Here is a 19,567-nt window from a genome sequence, read left to right as displayed (position 1 = left end):
ACCCAGGATAATTTCACGGCAGCATCACAGCTGCATTCCTTATCTGTGCCCATATCACTTCTCCATGCCCTCGTCCCTTCTCTGTGCCCACGTCATCCCTCTGTGACCGTGTTTCTTCTCCATGCTCTCATCTGCAGTCCCTGTTTCCAGTGGCTCCCGGGGAATGACTCTAGGCTGACGCAGAGCTGCTCAAACCCAGCTCCTCAGCGACATCTCGTGCCGGGAACGCTCAGCGCAGGCAAACAGGGGAAAAATAGTCCCTGCAATTGTTTTTTCCTCCTCTCCTCAGCACTGACCTGCTGTAACAAGCAGTGAAACCACGGGGATTCCCTGAGCTCATTTGCAAGGATTGCTTTGGGAACGCCTAGTCCTTACAAGGTGACAGCCAGACTGTGGCACTGACCCTGAGCTGGGTACAAAGCTCCGGAATAAAGCAGCCACTTCCTTCAAAATAGTCCCTGCACTGCTTTAACTCTTTCATGCTATTTACAGCAAAATAATTCACGCACAATTCCTCACTGTGGTGAGGCTGTGTACATGAAGTCTTGGGGTGCAGTTCAAACTTCGTTTCTCAGCCGGGTGCAACATAAAACATTCCCTTCAAAGGCTCTAATGGCACCAGTCATCCCTGGGAAATATTCGCCTGATTTTAGCAGAGAGATTCTGAATGCTGCCTGCTCTGCCAGCAGAGCTGCAGCCCCACAAATTCAGGCTGGGACTGGGGATTTGTGGTTCAAAACCAGGTCTGAATTTCTGGAGAAACTTTAGTCTCAGATCTGAATGCAAAGAGAAAATATAAAAAAGCCACTCTTTGGTGGAAATGAAATGTGTTGGAATATTGGTACCCAAAGCAGAGGAAATCCCTGAGCTAGCAGCCCTGTTGATGGTAGGGAGACCAAAAAAGGATGCTCCAGACTGCTGTGGGGATTGTGCCAAGTCCCCACAGGTCACTGCACTGTGGCCTTGCAGAGCACTGACACCCAGCTCCTGATCCCCCTCAGCTGTGACTTTATGCCCTCAGGCCACTGTCCCCCATCCCCACCATGCCGAGGCAGATGCCAGGCACAGAGGGAACGGTGAATGCTCACGGTCTGCTCCAGCTGTCACAGTGCCTGCAGCTGGTATGAGAAGTCTGTCCATCCCATGGTTGGAACACACACCACATTCACAACCACACGGGAAACATGCTCCAGGCTGGGTAACATGCCTCTGGGTCCATCCACAGGCACTCTGGGCTGCACCAGCAATAGAAATAAATCCAGGACAGATGGTTATGAATGGCCTGAGAAGCCATTAGATGTGAAGAAACATATTTGAATGTGAGACAAATGGGTGAGGAGGGCATTTGGCACAGGAGACATCAGAAGGGGAGGCCATGCCACGCATATTTCATGGGCTGGCACTGGGCAGAGGCTTTTTTGACACCTGTCCTAGTTCAGCAGGTGGGACCAGTTGTCACTGTGTGGGGGTGATCAAAGCTATGTATTCTACTCCCTCTATTCATTTCCAAGAACAATAGACCATTAGCAGCAGCTGCCCAGGGAGTCATTGGCACCTTCACACCCAGCCTGGGGGGGCGTGGCTGCCAATGGGCCATCAACAGTTCAGGGATACCCCCTGGCTCCCAGAGTTAATCACCCATTGTGTGAGTCCCCGCCCTGGGGGAGGGACTGGGTGCTCCCTGAGGGTACATAAGTGGGGGGTAAGAAGACCTTGGGAACCTCTTGTCGGATCCAGAGGAGCAGTAGGACGTTGACAGGAGGAGACCACCACTCTTAACCAGACTACAGCCCTCACCTGCACCAACAGGTTTTTTTCACTTCCCTTTGCTTTGGACCTGGGGGAACCACGCGGGTCTCAGCACAAGGGCAAACAAACCCCTTTGGGTTTGTGCCCCAGGACACTGGGTTATACTGCTGGGTTTTGTGAGTTAAAACCAATTTCTCCTGGTGCCATTGTATTTATTGTAACATTATCATTAAATTGTAGCTCTGACTTATAATCTCTCTTGTGTTGAGTTCATTTCTCCTGCTGGTTTACCTTTATACCAGCACAACACCATAAAAATAAGAGATGACAAGGAGTAATGGCAGCCACTCACAGCATCTGGGAGGAAGATTTGTGGGATGATCACTCATCCTGCCTTTCAGCAGCAGCAGGCATGGGCACAGGACCCAAAGGCTGTTGGCAGTGCCATATACCCTCACACTATCCTCTTTCTCTGGCCCAGTGCCAAGGTAGGGGCAATCCTGCTCCATCTTCAGGGCTGGGGCTCCATCCTTGCTGTCCTATATCTCTGACAGCCCTCCAGCCCTGTCTGCTCCACCAATTCATGCTGCACTGGGCACCCTGTGCTCCCAGCATCCCTCCTCTGAGGTTTCTCTGGAGAGTACTTATTCAGGTCCTTCTCTGGGGTATTCCTCACACTGATCATACTCGTCTAACTCGTGCCCAGCACCAGCGATACCAAAGTGTTTCCACCCCAGGCCAGGCTGGGAGGAGCATCTCCACCCAGACAATGTGAGGAGTGGGGTAGATCCTCAGCTGGCACCTGACTCTGCCATATGGGCCCCTTGGAGCAGGAGGCAGGATGGCAGGAGCTGGATAAGTCAGTGTCTGACATGGACCCACTGACAAAACCCAAGAGAAGGTGGACATGAGGATGGCCTTTCCCAAAGTACATCTGTGTCTGACTCCTCATCTGTTTGAGGGTTATTTTTCTTCACAAGATGCCTTACCTCCCACTGTGTAACTCCTCAGGAAGAACCTCAGATCCACAAATACTCACTCTGAGGGGATAAAGCCTTGCAGGGTGCACAGGATCTCCCAGCCGTAAGATGGGATGTGTTTGGATGACAATTTGGTTCTTTCTAACTCCTCCCTGTCACCCTCTCTGTCACCATCCTGAGGGTGGCTCTGACTTGTGCCACAGTACAAACCATGCTAGGCACTGCTCTGGCAGTGTAGTGGATAAGCCAGCTTGCCCTTCCACAGCTGGGAGGGATCTATGTCCTTCCCCTTCCACCTGGTGCTGCAGAGGCCCTGGGAGGTTCAGCTTCTGCCACAGGGGTTGGGGTGACCTCAGTCCTGGCGTGGCACAGGCAGGTAAGGCACCCTGTGTCCTGCCCCCATGGGATCAGAACAAGGAGTTTTGAGGATTTGCTGATCTCCTGGGAGAGGAGGTCACAGGATGGGAGTTCCAGCTTCTGATGTGTTATTTGTAAGTTGAGGACACCAGGGAGAGCAGCTTAGAGCTGCCACAGACCCTGCAGGGAAAAGGGATGCTGGGTGATTCCTCTTGCAGTTGATCTCCTGGCCATCTCAGACATTGCTCTTCCAGCATGATCAGGATTTTGAAACCTTGTCTGGGCTCTGGTCCCTGACACTTTCCACTTGCATCCCAATGATTTTTGGTGAATCACTCATAGCCTAAGTGATAAATGTCCTCTTGATTCTGTCTGGTAGTTCCTGGGGTCTGGTGCACCTCAGCAGCCATGAGAAATATCCAGGTGAATTCCAGTTTCTATAAAGGTCAGTGCTATTTAAAAAATAGAGAAATAGTCCCTGAAAGGCAATCTAGGAAATATCCAAGGCAGGGAAAGACACATCAGAGTTCCCACAGCAGCGATTTTTTTTTTTTTTGCTGGGGGTCCTTCTGTTTTTCCATCTGCTGGTAGAAGGGAGTCATATGACATGTCCACAAGTATGCATGCCTTGGGGAAAAGAAGATCAGTGAAGACCTGAAACAATTTTGCTGCTCTTACAGCTGAAAAAGGATCATGCCGGAAGGTTTCTGTGTAAGTGTGGCCTGGGGAATGGACATAAAAAGCCTTTTTTCCAGCCTCACTCCCTTGGCCGAGTGAGTTGTTTACAGACCCTGGATGTCAGAGCACCTGGAAAGGAGCCAGCTCTATTTTAGCCCTTTGTAAATGATTTAAACACCTCGTTCTAGGGGAACATTCCAGGGAAAGCAGCAAGGAAGGGGCTGCTTGGCTCTACTTCCAGGTGCAACAGGCATGTGGGTCCCCAGGAGATGGGTGGGAAGCAGAAGGGGCCAGTCCTGGCAGGGACAGCAGGAGCATGTGGTGGGGGAATGGCTGTGCCCCCTCTGCCCCCATCAAGAACAGTTGCTGAGACCTGAACCAGGGAGTCCCCCATGGCCAGCTGCCTCCAAGTGCAGCTGGTCAGAAGCATCCCCCCAAACCTTCAGCTTTCTCCCAGGTGGTGTTACTAAGGAACCCCACTACTCCTTTTTGCAGCCCTTGCCTTTAAGGAGCACCTCTGGGAAGGCCAGTGCAGCCAAAGATTGTCAGGTGCCATGTGGCACTCCAGTGAGCTGGGGACATGGGGCAGGGCTCCCTGCAACTGGGGGGCAGCCAGACTTTATGGATCAACTCCAACCCCCCTTATGCTTGAGGACCTGGCTGCTCCTTATTGATTAATGTGGTGGGCTCATTTCTCTAAAAATAAGCTCTTAATTACTGAGCCTCAGGAAGCAGAGATGTTTCACAGCAAAATCTGATTGATTCAAGGGCTGCTGCAGCCCCAGCAGAATCCTTTTGTTACAGAGCCTGGATGGCCAATGCCAGAGACAGTTCCTGGCTGGAAGAGAGTTTTAGGTGGGTTCAGGTTTATTCTCAGCTTGCAGTAGTCGATGGATACTTGTTTTTTTCAAGTGCCACTTAGTTTTGCTTCTTAACTTTCTGTGTATTTAATTGTGAGTGGGTAGCACTGAGTGGCACTTGGACTTCTCTTCCAGTGGAACAAAGTGGCAGGGAAAAATGCTCTGTTTTCCCTTATGCTCTTGAGGTGTCCATAGGGAGTGGAAAAATCTGTTCTGTTTCCTTTTTTAAAAAAAATTATTTCTTTATTTCTATATTTTTGCATTGTTTTCCTGCCTTCTTCCATTACACAGACAAATACTTTGTGCAAAGCTTCATGCTTTTCCCTTATTCTCCTGTCCCAGGGATGCACTGAGCTGTGCTCCCAAAGGGAGAACACCCAGGGAAAGGGCCTGATGACCGAAGTGCAAGGTCCCAAAAAGGCTGAGAATAGAAAGAAAAATAAAAGATAGAATTGAAAATATATCTGCTTTTCTGGAGTTGTTTCACCTTTGCATGCTCAGGTTCCTGTGTCAGGAGCAAGTGTCTTGCCAGGTCCTGGGGATGGAGAGGGGTACTTGAGGGGCCTGTGGACCCCCATCCTCCCACCAGCACCACAGCCTCTGCAACAGCTGAGCATGGCCTGACAAGGGGGAGACAGGGACCTTCAGGGACAAATCTAAGGAGAAAAAGGGAAGAGGGACTGAAGTTGTTGGCTGCCAGTGCTGGCTGTGCCTCCCTCCCTGGCCAGTGTGCAAGCCATCTGTCATCTGACAGATCAGCTGGACACTGCTCTCTGGCTCCATCTGCTCCCATCCAGGCTCCATATCTGCCCTGTCTCCCATCCTCCTCCATCTGTCCTGCAGGTCTGTTCTGTGATCACAGCCAGTCCTTGCCACAGAACTGGGAGAAGTCACAGGGCCAGCAAATGCTCAAAGATCCATGAACTCCATGTTCAAACCCACATATCCTTGCTCACTGCATGTGCTGCAGATCCTTGCTGGCCTACTCATAGTTTTTTTCACTTTTATATCTTATTTTTACAAGGCTGAACCCCATCTTCCACTCTACTGGTTATGCTACTTCCTTTTGCACATTTGAAGTTTCTTTTGGTTGACATTTTATCTGTAATTTTTTAATTCTTTGCCTGAGGAAGTATCAAAGGGATCATGCATCCCTAGGAGGGATTCAAGCCATGACTGGTTCTAATGCTCCTCTGTGGGGGAGGCTCACCTGGGGATGCTTGAGGTCCCTACAGCTCTGCCATTGCTGAGCTCCATTCCTGCTGTCCCACAGCCACAGCTGCCACTCCAGGACTGCAGGACAGGGGAAAGCCCAGGATGGAGCCAGGGGACATGACCTGGAACAGCAGTGCTGGCAGCTGCCACCAAACTTGCACCCTAATGGTATGAGAACTTCAATAATCTGTTTATGTCACCAGCCAAATTTCCACAGTGTCTTGGGTTGAGATGGCAAAATGCCAAGTGTCCAGGACAGAGTGAAAAGGGTTTCTCCTCCCCCCAACCAGCTAAGGGAAAAAAGAAGAGGGAGAGGGAAAAAAACCTTCAAACTAGGTTTATGCTGAAACTAAGTATATGTATTTATACAGAAAAGAGAAAATTAAGAGAAAACTACAACATAACATACACTTCCACAAGTTATATATAATATAACAAAAAATAACTTCCCACTCCCCAGTTAATACAAAGTGTATTACTCTAAATCTATAAGTACTCTAAAAGACACCCTGCAAGAAAGAGAAAGTATAACAACAAAATATTTCTACTTCCCTGAACTCAAACACAACACGATGTAGCGGCAGCAGGAGCAGGGCCTGACAGAGGAGAAGAACTGCACCAGTCTGCTCTGTACTCCAGCCACAGTGGAACTGACCAAGCCACTCCCACACACTGGATTTTACACCCTTTGAGATGATGTAGTATGGTATGGAGTACAATATTATTGGCTAGAAGAAGTCAGCTGTTAGCTGGCTCAGCCCAGCTCAAGTCAGCTGACAATTTCAGGCTTAGTCTGAACTTTAAAGCCTAAATTTTGGCCCGCCTGGCTAAACCCATAACACACAGGTTTTCCTGGGGACAGGAGGCAACGCTCCACGTCCCTGTTCCACAAGCTGACATTGTGACAGCTTTCTACTGGAGTGACTGATTTTTTTTTCTTAATGCAGACCAAAGTAATTTTCTCTCATTAGTGCTGCTGATACAGTAGGAAAAAGTGAGCTTGCCCTCCCAAAGCTGATCTGCTGCTCTGGCCAAAGACAGTGTGCCCCCAGCAGAGCTCGGGGTGTTTGGCTGCCCCATCTCCAGTGCTCCCCATCCCTCTGGTGTGACACCTTGCACTGGAACTTGGAAAGAAAAAGTCTGGGATGGAAAATTTCCAGCCTAAAGAGTAAAGCTGGACAGAATAGAAGTAGGACTTGGCAGACAGTCCCAGCAAAGGTTGTTCCTCATGCTGACATTTTTGCTTCTGTGCTTTTGAGAGCTGCTCTCAGCTCTGTTCTGTCCAGTGTAAGAGATGATGTTAACACCAACACACATGGCTTTCTCTGGGCTTTCCCAAGTTTTTTCTTGTCTCTGGAGCTGTGGATATGCCAGAAGCAGAGTGCAGTGGCTTTGCATCCCGTAGGAATGGTTTCCCCATCACTACATCCCACTCCCAGAGGTGGCCCAGAGGCTTTGATCCTCTGACTGCTTGCCCACACAGATGCTGCACATCCATAGTTGCACTAGAACAACCCTGATATAGCCCAGATAAAACACTTAATGGAAATGAGGAGCTGGGATCTTATTGCAAGTGCTGGTTACTGAAAACCAAAAGCAAGCAGCTACTCTGTGTCTGTGCATTGCCTGTGGGCTCTGGGATGCACATGATGTTGCTTTCAACAAGGGATGTTCTGGAGAGTGGTGTGACTGATGCCTCCGTCTCCCTCCTGTGAAATCTTGCACTCAGGTCTTGCCAGGAAGATGCCAGTCCACGCCTTAAGGCTTGAGGAGCTCTGCAGAAGGACCTTCATGGGCTGTGCTGCATCGTGGGCTCCTCTGCAGCAGGAGCGACCTCACAGCAGTCCATGGGCACTCCATGAGTCACTCCTCTAGGAAGCTCCCAAGTACTGAGGCCAAAGGCCGACCAAATTCACCCGTGGGGAAACAGCTGCACAAGGAGATTGGATCTGAGTAATTTCAAGGGTTTAAAACTTATTTTGTGTTACTAAAAAATGTCTTTATTTTTTTGTTGGTTTTTTTTTGTTTTTGTTTTTCTATTAAGAGAAAGGCAAACTAATTCAAGGTGAAAAAAAGCAGATTGAAGATGAGTGATGAACCTGCTTCGATGTAAGTTTGGAAAAGTCATCACCAAACTTGATGTGGGATTGCTCTCCTCTCCTTCCCTCCAGGGAGCACTGTGGCACCTCCTTTCCCCTGGATTTTGGAGAGAACAGATTTATGTTTCTTACGCAATGTTCTAGATTGAGTTGGCAAAATGCCAAGTGCCAACCACAGAGTCAGAACCCCCCCAACCCCGAGGGAAAGAGATGGAAAAAAACCCCTAAAACTTAAAGTGGCAAACCTTTTATATTTACACAGAAGAGAGAAAATTAAAAACAGAATACGATATAACAAGTAAAAAGAAACAACCACCCCTCCGAGTCGCCCAACCAATAATACAGATTTCACCACCCAGACCCACAAAAACACCCTAAATGACACCTCCCAAGAGACACTCAACAAGAGAGAACAAGTCAACAATAAGATGTTTACTTTCCTGAATGAAAAACAACTTCAAAAGTAGTGGTGAGCAGCTGTGAGGCACTGCATGTCCCCCTCGTACCTCAGCCATGAAGAAAAAGAGATGGAGGCCCCTCCCTCACTTCCTTTTATACTTGTTTTGATGTCAGATGGTATGAAATATTGCTTTAGTTGCTTAAGTCAGGTGACACTTGTCCCTTCTAACCTACGTCGCACTATCTGGGCCTACTAAAACTGAGGCCTACTAAAACAAAGGCCAAAATTACCATACCCAGAAACAGAATTAAAACTCCACCAACCTGCCTGTTCAGGTCTCTTGTCCCTACTTTGCTGAATGTGTTTGCTATCAAGAGGATGACCTGAGGGCGAGGACACACCAGGACTGCCAGGAAAGGCTGCTCATCCCTTGGGAGGTGGATGTGTCTGCTCTGTGGAGCAGAGATGGGCAGAGCACCGAGATGCAGATGTGGCCCTCAGAACATACTCCTGCCCCAGCCTGGGTCACATCACCCACCTGAGACAGCAGCACAGCTTGGACATGTTTTTTGGGGAGAACAGGGTGATGGCAGAGGTTCCAGGCTGCCCAGTGCCCAGGGGCAGGTGTGGAGCAGACAGGAAGGTGTGCTGGGAATGGGGTGGGGTGGGGTGGGGTGTGCTGGTGGAGCTGCTGGAGAGTCCAGAGGAGGACAAGGAGATGCTCCAGGGCTGGAACCCTTCTGCTCTGGAGTCAGGGTGGGAGAGCCGGGGGGACTCATCTGGAGAAGGCTCCAGGGTGACCTGAGAGCCCCTTCCAGGGCTTAAAGGGGCTCCAGGAGAGCTAGAGAGGGACCTGGGACAAGGGATGGAGGGACAGGACAAGGGGGAATGGCTTCCCACTGCCAGAGGGTTAGATGGGATATTGGGAAGAAACTCTCCCCTGTGAGGGCAGGCAGGCCCTGGCACAGGTTGGGCAGAGAAGCTGTGGCTGCCCCATCCCTGGGAGTGTCCAAGGCCAGGTTGGACGGGGTTTGGAGCAGCCTGGGCTGTGGAAGGTGTCCCTGCCCATGGCAGGGGGTGGCCTAGACGGCCTTTAAATGTCCCTTCCAACCCAAACCATTCCATAATTCCTTGATGGGAGCGGGAGGGACGCGGAGGAGGGGGCGGCGGTGGCGCCTCTCGGCCGCTCGGTGGCGCTGCGGGGCCGGGGCCGGGGCCGGGGCCGGGGCCGGGGCCGGGGCCGGGGCCGGGGCCGGGGCCGGGGCCGGGGCCGGGGCCGGGGCCGGGGCCGGGGCCGGGGCCGTCTCTCAGCCCCCGCGGCCCCAGGACCGCTCCGGGTCACACCGCAGGGCCACTGGAGGCTCCGTCGGCGAGTTCCCGCTGCGATCAGCTACGGCGGGGCTCGTCCTGCTTTCGCTTTCCCTTTCTCCACCCCCAGTGCGGCTCTGAACCGCTCTGGAAGCGGCTACTCCCACGAATTTATCCCGCCGCAGTCCCTCAGGCTGCTCCACCCCTCCCTCAGTACAGGATGGCGGCCCTTCCCTTCTCTTGAACACTCAAGGTATCCGTGTTGCAGCTGTTTTCTAACCGAGGTGCCCTGGTGTGTCCGCACTCCGGCCTGAGCCGGGGGCCGCGGGCTGTCCGGGCACCGGCGACAGGTGTGTGCAGCTCCCCCATAGTGTGGGTGAAACTGGAAGTGTCAGAGACTTGGCTAGGTCCCCAAGGAGCCCTAAGGCAGGTGTCCAAGGTACCAGGCTGCCCTTGGGTGTCTGTGTCTATTTCTGCCCTGGGCACAGCTGGGATGGGGCTGACAGACCCACCTTGGTGTTTGGGGATACCCAGGCTGGTCCCTGTTCCCATGCCTGGGACATGGCAGCTCTCCCAACAAGCCTTTCTCTCCCATGTGTGTTGCCATCCAGCTCCACCAGTGCCGTTGCATGTGTGGGATGAAGGTGTGAGGGTGTTGGGGTGCAAGGGTGAGGCCGCACAGGGCTGAGCACAGAGTGCTCAGCTGGGTGTCCGTGGCAGTGCATGGGGCAAGGAGCAGGGACTGTTCATGGAGCAGTGCCCAGCAACACCAAGGTGGGTCTGTCAGCCCTGTCCCAGCTGTGCCCAGGGGTGCCTAGTTGCTGCAGGGGTCCCCAAAAAGGCTTCTTGCCAGGTTGTCCTCCATGTGCCTCATCCCAGCCCAAGTGGCAATGGCATTTTATTGCTACTCCCAGGAGCTGCTGCAGAGAGCATCCCAGGAGGAGCTTCCAGCCCACCCATCACACATTTACTTGACATTTATAAGAAATCTGAAGCAACAAATTCCCCCAGGAAAATACCTGGGTGTTGGTGTCAAGGACAAAGGCTCAGCAAACCCCCCACAGCCCATATCTTTTCCTTCTCCCTCCTGCTTTCCCCAGGATTACCCTTGAGCTGGCTCAGGCTGAGAGGGCTGCCCTTTCCCACACTCCAGAGTCCACTTGGCCACACTGCTGTGTGCCAATCTGCCAGTCTGGGCTGAGGTGTGTACAGTCATGGTTGTGAGTGTCTCTCCAGGACAGGTGCAGGTCCCACAGCCTGGCTCTCTGATGTAAGAATTACTGGAGAACCAATGGTGGGTGGCCTCTGTAGTGTTCCACCCAACTGCAGGCTCCCCAGTACAAGGCAGATGTTGGCTTACTGGACTGAGTCCAAGGAAGAGCTGTGAAGATGATTAAATTGCTGGAGCTCATCATGAGAGAAGCAGTGCTCTCCATTCCTGGAGATATCCAAAGGTCTGTGGGACAGGTCCCAGAGAATCCAGCCTCAGGTGACCCTGCCTGAGCAGGGGATTGCACCGGTCTGTCTCCAGAGATTCTTCAGTCTCAGCGGTGTGGAGAGTCTGTATTGAGACTGTCGAGCCCTGGAAAGATGGGCAAATGTCCAAGACCAGAAAACAAAGAGAAATAAGCATCCAGTTTTGTATTCTTCTGGAAGCATCTCTAGTTGCAGAAAATGGACAGCAATGAAGGGACAAATTGGGTGGTGGTGGAATAGAACCAAAGTCCCAAACCACATTTACTTGTCCATCATCATCAAAGGACACCAAAGGGAAATGTGGAATGTACCCACAGAAAACAGCAGTTCAGGCCCAATGCCATATTCTCCAGCCAAAACTGGATCATGGTAACAAAAAAGGATGATAAACAATACACAATTTGTCCATAATTTGGCTTTTTTTTTCTCCCATGAAAAGTGCTGGGATTCTGATGAAACCTGGTTTTATTACAACATTTTGCTCTGTGAGAAAACTTCTTGGCTGTGCCCAACAGCGTGTGTTGCTCAGCAGAGCACAGACAGCCTGGCAACAGTTTGGCTGCTGAAACTTCTAAAAATAAAAGCCATCCATTTTTCTTTTTTTTTTCCCATCCAAAGAAACATTGCAGCATCACACCTTACTCCCAGCCCAAACTGTCAAGCCTCTTCAGACCAAGGGACTGTGTACAATGCTGAACTCCGAGATGGTGTCATTTTGGTTTTCTTCACCATTTTATTCTGAACACAGGGTATTTTCTCAGGTCTTGGCAGAGAAAAGAGGGAAGCAAAAGTTGCAGAGTGGATTCAAACACTTGTTGTTTGTTGGGACTGCCCAGACAGGAGCATTTGGGGAACTCTTCTGGAACTGTCTCCCTTGATGAGGAAGTAAGACTGGAGTTCATACCTCTGTTCTTTGGGATGGTGGATGGTTCCTGTTGGTTTGTGCTGGTCTGGTTTTAACTGGGAGCTCCATTATGCAGCATCATCCCTCATTGCAGTTGCCTGGGGTTTGCAGCACCAATACTGAATCACAGCCCTGGGGCTGAGCTGCAGACAGAGCTGAAGCTGCTGCTGGTCATTGCTTAAAAAGCCAGGAGGCTTCAGAGTGGGACTGGAGGAAGAACTGAATTTTTAATTTAATGCATGAACAATAATAATAATAATAGATTCATTTAATCTGAATATGTGTATATGTTGCTTTACCTTACAGATGTTTTGAAGAAGCTCTTACCCTCCTTCCCAAGAGAAACTTGGCACCACTGAGTGTCTGTTAGGGCTTGGAGTTTCTGGTGGCTTTGGGGATCTCCAGAAGCATCACCCCTGCATTTTGACATGCCCATCAGCCATGCTGTAGGAAAAAAAGGTGTCTAGCCCATCCTGGACAGACTAGCCAGCCCATTCATCCCCAGCCCTCAGCCCACCAACCTTGATTTGAGCACTTCTTTGCTCTCAGCTTTACCTGTCTGCCACATTTTCACTCAGATTGTACTTCCCTGCCTGTTTATGGGAATGCTCCACAGGACAGCATTAGAGGATTTGCCTATCCATCACATCCACTGCTGTTTCTTCCTCCACTAGATCAAACACCTTGGCAGGGAAGGAAATTAGATCACCCTGACATCATTTATTCCTGGTAAAACTGTGTTGACTGGTTTCTATCCTTTATTTTTTTACATTGTTTTCCTCTAGGTGTTCACAAATGGATTGTTCAATGGTTTGTTCCAAAATTTTTCAAGGAATGGAAGCCATTGTAGCTGATCTGTAACTCATCAAACTCTTAATTTCTTCCATTTATTTATTATTTACAGATAGACTTCTGCACTTCCTCAGGATTCCCCAAGCTTTCAAAATTTGCAGAAACTGCTGCTAATTGTTCAGAGATTGCTGGCATTTTCCAGGGTGCCTTTTCTTGACCCCTGACTATTCATATGTATGGAACATATCTCAGCCTCCTGTCCCTGTTTCCTTCCAGACACTGACCTCAGTCCCATGCCCTGGCTGTTGGTGATACTGGTTACATCCTTGTAGTGTGCAGCCATGGTGAGCAAGTCACTGTTTACATCTCTGCATAATCACTTTAGTTATTTTTCCATCACAAGATGTGAATGCTCGCTCTTTTTTCCTCTTCTTTGCACTTCCAGTGTATTTCTGGAACTTCTTTTGTTGCTTTTTATGCCCCTTGCTGGCTGTAACTCTGCTCCTTACCCTTTCTTGTTCTACCCCCATGCACTTGAGATTTCCCTTTATGCTCATCCTTATACCCTCATTCCCATTTTTATGGGATTCCTTTTTGATTTTCAGGACACTAAAGTGCTCCTGATGCAGAAATATTGGTCTTTTACTGTTGTCCTGTGGTTTCCTTGCAGCAGGATGTTTAGCTGCTGTACGCCTCATATACTCTGTTTTAGTAACTTCCCCCAGTCTTGTATTTCTGATTTTTTCCTTAGGATGCCCTCCTGAGAAACTGTTGCTGGTGGTAAAGCATCCCCACAAGTTTGTTCTGTTCTTGTTTGTGCAGCCCACATGTCTTTTTTTTGGATTCTCTCATTCTTTTAATGTCAAAATCAATAAGCCCCGTTGGTGGTAGTTGTTCTGCCCCACAGGATACCCTGCTGGTCCTTCCATAGTGGTCAGAGTAAAGACTGGAAGAGTTACCCGCACCCTACCATGCCAGACCAGCACTTTGGAACACAAAAAGTACACAGAGAACTTTCTGAATGATCTTTGGGTAGGCTGTGTCCTCCTGAGTTTGTTTGTGTGATAGAATGTCAAAATTGGATTGTTTAGACATAAAAAGTTGCTGTTTATTCAGCCAAATGCTTGGTGAATGGAACCTTAACTTGAGAATAATTGCAGATAAAAGGAAGCTGTATTTTTGATGAATAAATTGTTCTTCTTTCAAATGTGCTCAATTTGAGGTTTAGTGCTATGATAAATCTTCACTAACTTCTCTTCCTGAGAGAAGCAGCAGCAGGGAGGGAACGTGCCCAGCCTCGATGTGGGACAGATGGTGCACACAGTGATCCTGCAGGGAAGCAGAGCCTCCTCCCTGCTAGTGGGAGTGATGGGGGCCTGCCAGGTCTAAGCATGGCACCTTTTCTGCTCAGCCCTAATGTTTAATGGGGAATGGGAGGGCAGCAGGGGTGGATCAAAGAGTGGGCATCACCTAGAGGGAGTGTACTCAAAATGCCACATTCACAGTCAGTCTGTCCACCCATCCCTTCATCCATCGATCCATCCATCCACTGATCCATCCATCCATCCACTGATCCATCCATCCATCCATCCATCCATCCATCCATCCATCCATCCATCCATCCATCCATCCATCCATCCATCCATCCATGTACTGGGTTTGTGTGGCAAAGTTTTCATCATGGAGGGGCTACAGAAGTGGCTGCTGTGAGAAGCTGCTGGAAGCTTCACCCATGTCCTATGGAGGCAATGCCAGCTGGCTCCAAGCTGGACCCACACTGTGACCATCGATGGCAGTGGTAGCAGGACTTGTGACCATGTGGGGGACCCACACTGGAGTAGCCTGTTCCTGAAGGAGTGACCCCCTTGGTAGGGATGCTATACTGGAGCAGGGGAGGAGTATGAGGAGTCCTTCCCTGGGAAGGAAGGAGTAGCAGAGACAACATGTGATGGGGACCACAACCCCATTCCCCATCCTCCTGTTCTGCCGAAGGGAAACAGAGGGAGAAATCCGAAGTGAAGTTGAGCCCAGAAAGAGGTGAAGGGAAGGTGTTTTAAGATTTGAGTTCATTTCTTATTACCCTACTCTGATGTGGTTGGCAATAAATTAAACTGTTTTCCCAAACTGAGCCTGTTTTGCCTGTGACAGTAATGGGTGATTGATCTCTCTCTGGCCTTATCTTGATACACAAAACTTTTGTTGTACTTTCTCTCTCCTGTCCAGCTGAGGAGGGCGGTGGTGGAGTGGCTTTGGTGGGCACCTGGTGTCCAGCTGGACCCAATCCCTCATATTCTGTGATCTGTTTAAGTGTGAAGTTGGAAAAGCACCTGTATATCCTGCAAAATCCTTAGAGAGTCAAAGAGGCAGAGGAGAACAATCCAAAGCACGTGTGAAGGTGCTGCAGTAGTCAGGTGAGGCTGCAGCTGCGACCCCATGCAGCATCCAGGGAAAGGTCAACACAGAGTGCGATGGGGTCCAGGATTCAGCTATGGGCTGGAAGATGGAAGGAAGCCAGAAATTGTGATCAGGCAGATGCACCAGAGACAATTTCCTATCTCAAAATGTGAACCCGTGTTCTGCATCACTTTGTGCAAATTTTTTCTGCAATTTTGTGGTCTCTGCAATTGATACTTTATGAACACTTGAGGAAACATGATTGCAGTAGCCCACTCGCTACAAACAGTCACCACCAGTCTGGTTGTGTACGCAGGGAAGTGAGGATTGTCCTAGTCGGAAGGTTGTTCCAGCACAGCCCTTTTCACTCCATGTCCTTTTTTGTTCTATCCATCATCTGAGATCATCAGATCAAGGCTGGGAAGCAACAGTTAGTCCCATGGGGATCGTACCAGCCCAGAGGAATGGAAGGGACTCTCTGCTCTGCTGGGAGAGGTCGCAATGCCCATCATCGTATATTGTCCTGCCTCTCACATCTTTCCCAAGGTCTAAGAGAAAAGTGGGCCCTGCCCTTTGTCTGGCAGTGTCAGGGCAATGTGAAACCCGGGGCAATAGGCATGGACCTGTTTGGGGACATCTGCTGTTTGTGCCACCAGGGAGGGCAGGGCTGGTCCCTGAGCAGGTGGGCTGTGAGGGCTGCCCAGTCCTGCCCTTGGAACAGCAGCGGCTCCGAGGGCCGCATGTCACATATGTGACCTCAAAAGGGAAACACTAAGCTGCTCTGCTTTGGGAGAAGCTTAGCACTTAAAGCTGATTTCAACAGCTTTTGCCTAAAGTTTTAAGACCCATCACTAATCAGCAGCTGGTTTATGGCTGTTGTAAAAGATCAGAAAAAAACAGAGAAATCTCCCAAAGTTGGGGGGGAGCACTTCTCGGCTTTCCCATCCATCACCCGGGTGCCGACATTTACGAGTGCAAGGAGCCATAAATCCACATGGGGCCGACACTGGGCCAGGACTCTGTGCTGAAGGGGAAGTGTTGTGTCTGAATCTGTGTCCTGCCCTGGGAGAAACTTATATTAATTCTTTGCATGGTGAGACAGACACATCCAAGCCCTGGGACATTAATCTCCAGCTTTTGCAGGCTCTTCTGCCCACTCCTGCAGCCTCACACTCCTGATGGTTCGTTTAAGGCTCCCAAGCCTCCTTTGGGCTGGAGATGTGGGTGTTTCATTGGGAGGGGGAACAAGAGGTGGCACATTTTTTCTGTAATTTTGGTTACCCTCCTGCTTCCTTTGCTTTTTGGAGCCGTTCTGATGGAAACTGTATCCCTCCTCAGATTTGGAACTCAGTGGAGGATTTGGTCCAGTCTCATCCTTGGTACATAACTGCTTGTTCCCTAGACAAAGCTGCTCTGCTTCAGGTTCTGGAATGCTCTGGACCATGGGTAAAAGCATCTCCAAGGGATGGCTGTGGTCTGAGGTGTCTCTTTTCAGCCTGCAAGTGCTTCTGCAGACAGCAGGTGCAGGTACTGCTGCCATTAGAACCATCTGGGGAAGGCTCCCATCTCTGTGCTCCAGGCTTGCAATAAAATTGCAGCCCAAGGGGACAGTGTTGAGGGCAGTAGTGTCCTGGCTCCTGTCTTTGGGCACAGCTGGGACCATCTGGGTCAGTGGGAGTTGAACCGCAGCAGGAGCATGGAGGAACTGGAGTCAGCTCATTCAGACCCTGGTGCTGGGGCTGGAGATGTCTGTGGATCTGCTCAGCCTGGTACAATCCTGAGCTGAGCCTGCTGCCAGCAGAGACCAGAGCCAGCCGTTTCCCCTGTTCCTGACAGCCACCCTGTGTATGCATCAGCCTTGCTGCATGGTGGTTATCACCCACCCTGACCAAGCCTCTTCTCCTCAGAGCCGCACCATGGTCCTTTCCATGTCAGCCAGGGAACGAGAATGAACACAGGGCAACTGAAGTGAGGGGAGGCCAAGGGAATGGCTCCACCCCCATCCTGAGGAACACAAGCAGAACCAGGTGCCTGTGCAAGCCAGTAACTTGTGTCAAGATGCCTTGGTCATCATTGGGGCAATGTTCACTCAGCCACCAGTCCCACAGCAGCCCTACTTCCAGGGTAAGACCTCACTTCATTGCCTTGTAAAATATTTTCTTTGCAAATCCAAGAAAACCATGTATCTGTGTACAGGGGGAGAAGCCTGAGATGTCCCCAGCCACCACCTTACTCTGCTTACACATAAATTGACATCTTGCAGGAATGCTGTCGAGAATACTGAGTAAATATAGCTTGCACTGCATCACAGAGGAATGTGGGCATGGTATCTCTCTTACAAATCATCACAAAGGCCCTACAGATTAAACCCTTCTTCCCTGCCATAAAGGGCTTCATTTGTGCTGTAAACAGTAAAAATAGCAAGTGCTGTTATTAACAAGGATGTGCCACAACTGCTGACTCCAATGCATAACACATCTCCATATGGCCATTACAGCTGAAGGACAAAACCAATATTTTATGTTTCTCACAGTTATTGTTCATCAAATGTTTATGAAAATGCATAATGACTGCATATGATGAGCACGTTTTTCAATAAAGGGAGTGAGATGAAGAGCCATGTGAATTTCCAATCCAAATAAGAAAGACCATTAAATTAATAGCTTAATTACACAATACATTTTAAAACATTTTCTAGAACACATTTGATTTTTATTTAACCTGATAACATGTTTATCTGCAACTCTTTCTGGGATTCGTGTAATAAACCCACAGCAATGGTGATGCTTCCCTGAGTCTCAGTTTCCATTTTCATTGCCCCTCTGGGAGGTACCAAGGGTGTGAGTCCTGCTGCTGTGCAATTCCACAGCACCAGGGCTGGGAGCGTGTGATGCACAGACAGGCTCCGAGCAGGGCTCTAAATCACTTATTCCAGAAACACTGAGTGTGTTACTGTGCCAATCTCTGTCCAACAGGACCTGTGTGGGTTTGTTCTCCACTCACACACTCTGAGATGCCCTCCTGCCTGCTCAGGGCCCTGCACAGGCTGTGCAAGTGAGATTCAATAGTGCATCATTCCAAGCAAGCTATTGCTGTTAATTACCTTCACTTTGTCACTGCAACTGTCCAGTTTTGTGCTGAGTCCAGTACTATGTGTGGCCATACCCAGCTCGGGATGGGTGACTGGATCCTCCAGCTGAGGATGGAATCCCCACTTTGGCATGGGTGTTGACAAACTGGGAGATGGACACCAAAGAGTTGCAGGAAGGGCAGAGCATCTGGTAAACCTGCCTTAACCTGGGCAGTGAGGGGCAGGTGCACCAGGTGACCTGCCTGCAATGCAGGAGTCTTCACTTTGGGAGAACGGTGCTGGTGAGAGACAGGTATATGGGTAAAGGCAGCACATAGAGAATAGTCACTAGGATGAGCCAGAACAGAAATAAAAACATGCATGAACAGCTCAATTAAGGATCTATCAGATTTGGTGTCACTGACAATCTACCACCAGGGGGCTGTCAGGAAGCCTTGGGTCTCTGCCTGGCTGCATCAGAGCCTTGAGGTCAGTGGAGAGAGCCTGAGAGATGGTCTGAGCTAAATTCTGCAGAGATGTGAGGGGGCTGCTGGAGCCATCATCCTTCCTCCGTATCCCCTTCCCTTGCTTTCACCCATTGAAGCCACATGCCCCTGTGCACCTTCAGTTCCTCCTGCACGTCCCTCATGGTGCCTGCTTACCCCAAGTACCACTGCTCACCCCATGACCCTGTGGGAGAAAACTCTCTTGGTCATGTAGCAGGTAACAGTGTTTGGTGCCCCATCAATGTCCTCTGATGGCTGGGCCCTGGGCTTAGCCTGTGTTGTAATTTGGAATTATTATGTAAATTCTCTCCCCTGCCACTAACTGCCCATGCCATTAGTTAACAAAAAGAAGTAGTTAGCTGCTACCACCTTCCTCTTGATCGGTTGGGTGGGGGCAGGTTGTGCACATCTCTTCAGAAAAGGGGAAGTTTCTCTCCAAATTCATGCGGAAAGCAGCAACTGGGGTATTTTCCACTCCATTTTCTGGCTGTACTACCAGTGGAAATGTCCCTGCATGCAGTTAATGTGTCAGGCAGGGAGATTTGAGACTTGTGCTCCTCAGCAGTTCTGCTGAACCCTCTCTGAGGCACAGCTACGGGTACGTCAGAAATAACCAATGCCCCATTAACAGCAGCACGCCCTTGCAGCAGTTTCTGAGAGGCATCATGCAATTAGCTGAAGCTTCTGTAAACTATAAATATAAAATTAGAGTCTGTCTAATGAATTACAGTGGTGAAAGGTGTGTGTGCACAGTTGTCAGGCTAAAATGCCTCCCTGGC

This window comes from Pithys albifrons, chromosome 17, assembly GCF_047495875.1.
Source record: "Pithys albifrons albifrons isolate INPA30051 chromosome 17, PitAlb_v1, whole genome shotgun sequence".
In the NCBI taxonomy this organism is placed as follows: Eukaryota; Metazoa; Chordata; class Aves; order Passeriformes; family Thamnophilidae; genus Pithys; species Pithys albifrons.
This window is presented reverse-complemented; position numbering follows the sequence as displayed.